The sequence below is a fragment of the Glycine max genome, chromosome 18 (genome assembly GCF_000004515.6).
Source record: "Glycine max cultivar Williams 82 chromosome 18, Glycine_max_v4.0, whole genome shotgun sequence".
Taxonomy (NCBI): domain Eukaryota; kingdom Viridiplantae; phylum Streptophyta; class Magnoliopsida; order Fabales; family Fabaceae; genus Glycine; species Glycine max.
Genome location: NC_038254.2, coordinates 21,042,694 through 21,048,499, shown reverse-complemented (window position 1 = coordinate 21,048,499; position 5,806 = coordinate 21,042,694).

Genomic DNA, 5,806 nt, shown 5'->3' with positions numbered 1-5,806 from the left:
AAACACTTGTGCCCTTGAGAGAAACACTAGCCTTGTGAGGAGTGAAGCATGGTTGATCTTCTTTAATACCTATCATGCTTGCAAACATGTTTCAATCTCTAAGTGCATTCTTTGCATAACTCCATCATGTAAACCATGGCAAGTGTGAACTTGACAGTTGGAAACTGAATTTGTTTAAAAATTATGCAATTATCTCACCCTACGACAAAAAAGACAAACGACTCAATGTTATTAACTCACAATTTACTAATTTTTTTTTTCGGTTGTAAATGCTCGTAGATATTCGAGGCCTCAATCACAGGTAGTATCTGACTATTAAGACAGATGAAGATATACTAAGAAAAGGATACATGTAAGCTTGTTATATTACATTATGTAGGCTAAAACTGGTGAGAGTTTATTTCCTTTTCTTATATTCCTGGAGCTTGTTTCCTTGCCATAATGAAATCAGCCTTTTCCTAGCAATAGCAAATGAGCTTCTATTATCATTTGTTGCATGTTTAACTCTATTGAAAGTATTGTGAATATGAGTAAAATTTTTACCCTACCTATGAGATGTTTTTTAAGCTTCTGTTGTGAATATGAATTTCTTTATTATTATTAGGAAAAAGGTTTTGCCTTACTGCCTTATCATCTCATTTCTCAATTTGTTTATTTCTTTGTCAGAATTTTTATGTTGTTAATCCAAATATTGCAATATTCATCCGGTCAGAGGAAGATCATATGAATCCATTATGGGAACAAAGGCTAGTGAAGCGTTATTATGACAAGCTTTTTAAGGATTATCCTTTGCAAACATGTTCAATTTTTATTCTAATATTATTTTTACTGTAGGAGTGATAGTTTCTTTTATTTATTTAAGTAATGTAATATTGGCATTTGGTTAAATTAATTGGTAAGGGAATGTGAACAATGCACATGTACGAGATTCAGAGATGTCTATATATTAGATTTTGCATTCCATTTACCCAATTTGGTCCTTCTTCCATAAAGCATTTTTTATCTAAATTATATAAGAAGCTATTATTGGCATTGCTTTTGATTCATGCCTATATAAGAATGACATTTGTGGGGTGGAGTCAAACTAACCTACCTGCAAATTTGTCTTGTATAATCTTAATTATTTTTTTTCATTCTTTTTGGGTAAATTTCTTTTCTTTTCGTTATTTCTCCTAATAGTTGAACTAAACCTGTAATCTCTTTGTTGATGGCAACTAAGACTAAGTAGATATTATCATTATTATTAATTACAAATATGACCTATACTTCCAGAACTACAATGCATTACCCTGTGGAATGTGAACTTGTTCGGGCCATTCTATAGAAAATTATCTTCATTAAAATTGATGTCATCGTAGGCTATGTAGTTATGTATGTTTCTACCAAATAAAATTTTAGAGGATTAGCTTGGGATAAGATAGGGAAGCATATGCACCTCAATTACTAGAGTTCATAAATTGTATCTTACTGCTATTGCAATTAGTTTTTCAAAATTATAAACATATATGTTTATAATAATATATTTCCATATACTAGTGATTCTATCCTTTTCTTATAATTTGTTTCTCCACCATTGCTTATGCTCAATGGCCTGTGAAACTTTTTATTTGCTTAATGAAGTTTGTTTTGGTTTCAAGGTATCAAATGGTGATCTTTCGGTGTTTATCTGGCTTTACATGTTGCAGACAATCAGGCTAAAGAGCTACCAAAGTTTTTGGTCAAATTTTTTCTTCATTCCAATGTACATGTTGCATCAAAGTTTCAATATGACCAGGTTTTTCTGGCTAAACTACTTGCACATTATTGAATATTATTCAATTTCGAATATGTCACAAACAAGGTTTGTCTTTGACCATATACAGGTAGTAATTACTTGCGCCATATTGAATATTATTCAATTTCGGTCAAGACTAATAATCTTTGCATTCCGATTAATATTTCAGATTAATTCGCTACATGCTTTTGCTACTTATGCTTCACCAAATGGAAATAGGTCTCTTCTGATTTATGGTTGCTCTTGCACGTGATATGGTCATTGCTAATACATTTGGATCAGTTGCATTGATGATGATTATCTTCTTGCTAGGAGAATTTATTATCCCAAAAGGTAGGCTACACCAAGAACTACTGCATAAAGTGCAGATATAATGGAGTTTTTTTTATTAATTATTTGATTCTTACTCATATAAGTATGATTAAGCCATGGTGGATTTAGGGTTACTGGTTGTCACCTCTTACCTACGGACAAAGAGCAATTTTAGTCAATGAATTTACTGCCACAAGATGGATGCAGGTATTTCATACATGTTAATTAAATTTATTCTTGCTTTTCTATCCTTATTGCTAGTGGTTTATAGAAATTTATGTGGAAGTAATTATGGATTCGATATACCAGCTGATGATTATTGGTATTGGGTTGGTTTGGGAGTGCTTGTGTTCTTTGGTTAGAGGTCAATGACATATTAAGTGGGGTCAACTTAAAGAAGTTAATTATTACATTAGACACTTCATCTGGCATTAATTTTATTTATTTACTTTAGTGTTGAGAATATATATAGATGCTGGACATTTTCGGGCTCTGTCTCTTGTTAGTATATATATCTTTGAAGTAGTTTGGCTTTATCTTCCTAATTTTTTTTGTTCATTTATCATTTCATCATCTTGGAATTAAACATGATTTCTTCAAAATATGTCTTGACATGAGTTGTCTCTTCACAATGCAAGCCATCGTATATCTGTAGGATAATATCTATTGCCTTTTGGTTTGAGTCTTTTTCACCCTTTGCATTTGTAGTCTTTTATGTGTCCTTGAGGAATAAATGACTTCCCTATGACTACTATTGACTATATCAAGGTACTTTCCTTCCAAACTGAGTTGTAAAATTATAGCTTATATTTTTTTCTAATCAATTCATTGCACTTCTTTATATTTCTTTGCATACCCAATTCTGCTTACATTACAACATGGAATGGGATTGTTGCTTTGCTTGATATACTGTGGTTTGCTAGCATTACTTTTCACTCATAAAAGAGCTTCTAGGGTAATGTTTTATATTAAGGAGTAGCTTTCCATTATGGCCTTGTTCAATTGTTTTACAATTTGTCAAGCAGGATTGTCTGTGTTGGCAAAATATAGAAGGCCTATAATTGTGCATGTTGATATTCAACAACATTTTTGGAAATAATAATGATATTATTTCTAAAAATCAATTTTACTTCCATAATTAGCTTTGAAGTGATTCACACATTTGTAATCACATCATTCACAGGCAATATATACACTTAAATATCTATAGAAACTACTTATCATTCAATCAGATGATTTATTGAAATTAAATAGAAGCAAGATTATCTTCCTTTTGGAATGTGTACTTAAATTTCTCTGATTAATTCTTTCCGGGAAAGGTATATCAGGATATAGTTGGTAGTGCTTACTATGTTGCTCCTAAAGTTTTGTAGTGCAGATGTGGAAAGGAAATAGATATAAGGAGTGCATGAGTCATATTGTATATCTTACTTACTGGAGTCCCTCCATTTTGGGATGGTGAACAGAGACTTTGATCTTCATAATAGAATAGAGGAATTATCAACTTATATTGAAAACTTAAAACATACATTTTCTTTTTGTTTACTATTCCCTTTTACTTGTTAGACTTGTCTAATTTTTTTTTTTTTTTTATCAAATATGTTCTGTAGAGACTAAGAAGGGAATAGTTGATGCCATATTGGAAGGTCACATTGATTTTAAAAGTCAACCATGGCCTAACATTTCAAATAGTGCCAAGGATCTTGTTCGTAAGATGCTTATACAGGATCCAAAGAAACACATTTCCTCTACTCAAGTTCTAGGTATATAACTTTTTTCATGTGTTTTCTCCTTAATCTTATTAAATACTTGAAGTTTATTAAACTGTATCCAAAACTCCTGATAGTACCTCCCTGCTTACATGGTCAATTTTATATGTACTGGTAGTGTAAGATTGAGAAGATAGATTATTAGAGGAGTTTGTGAGCTATTGTAATATGTACAAATAACTATTGCTGATTGATAACATGGGTTGAGCATCCTTATGAAATTTCTTTGTGAGCTAGATTTAAATGTTGCCAGTTACCTGAACAAACATTTTCAGGCCATTGTTGCCACCTCTTATCCTTGTCCTCCTTGCCAGTGTGATTGCTCTCTTCAACCCCTTCTTACTCTCCCCGAAGGTATCTATCTCTTTTAATTCACTTTTATACCATTAAATTACCTTTTTCTTTTTAGTTTAAGAATTGACATATAGAGAATTAAAAGTGATGATGTCTGATTCAGAATTATATATACACAAAATTTCCTCCAACAATTATTGGCCATGTTGTGTTTTTAGAAAACATAGGATGTGTTTGGTTATGTTAGAGGCGGTCAATGTGAAGGGAAAAAAATAAAAGAAATTTGAGATACTCTTTTAAACACATTTTTTATTGATTAAAATTTATTAAATATCACAAAATTTATTGAATATTGCTTTTAATTGTTTATCATCAAATCATCAAATAATACTAACAATTTGACATGATAGGTTTGAAAACTTTTGTACCTACACTACAAAAATATGTGGCCATATATGATTTATGGCCCGCTTGGGTGTTTTTTTTTTTTTTTTTTTGAAAATTATAACCAGATTTTACGTTAATGTTTTAGTTTTAATTATTTTATTTTTAAAAACTGTTATTAATTTTATAATTTTTAAAATATATATTATTGATAATAATAATAATAATAATAATGATATTAATTTCACAAATAATGTATTTTTGTTTCTACATCAATAATAATAATAATAATAATAATAATAATAATAATAATAATAATAATAATAATTGAATGCAAATGAACAGTTTCTAATTCCTTTTTCTTACCATTTGATCAATTGTTTGATTGGATATATATAGGTGATAATCTATGCTTCCATTTTTTGGCTTATCAACCAAGGACCATGTGCAAGATTTATGTATATGATCTTGTCAACCTGGCCCCGCACTTAATGTTCTAGATGCAAATCAATCTAAAAGTTGCTTTTGCAAGGGGTTATATATACCGTGGATACCAAAAGGTAAGGCATTGGGTAATAAATTAGTTTATGCAGCAAGCTGATATTTTATAATAATGTATATTTCACAATTTCTAGAGCTAATAAGATGATGGAATTCATATGTAGGTTGCCGATGTGGATCTTCCAATTGTTGCTTCACATGGGTAATGTTCATGCAATATTTGTAACCTTTTTCAGTTCAGTTGAGTTTCGACAACGATGGTTGGGGTTCTATTTTAGCTAATTTGTGTGCTAGAAAGGTTTTTTTTCTTTCTCCTTTTCATCAATTTTAATTCTAATGGTTACATGGTTATGTTCTTTTTTTTTTATTATGTGTAAGACTTTGTTTATAATTACAAATATCATCTTAATTTTAAAAATAAAAAATTATTTTTTATTTTTTTTAGAAAAAATACATTCTAAGACGATTTTTAGGCCAAAAATCATCTTAGAATCTTTAATTTTTTAAAATAATATTTTTTTAAAAAAATTCAACCGTCTTAGAATGTCTATCCTTCTAAGACGGTTCTTAGTTAAGAACTGTCTTAGAAAGATACCCTTCTTGGACAGTTTTTAGCTAAGAACCGTCTTAGAATGATAATTTTTTCTAAGATGGTTTTTTATAGAATTGTCACTACTAAAAAAAAAGCTTTCTACATCGCCCAATTAACATCGGTTATAACTAAAACCGATGTTAACGAAAGCGCGGTGGCATTTTTGTAATTAAATGGAGT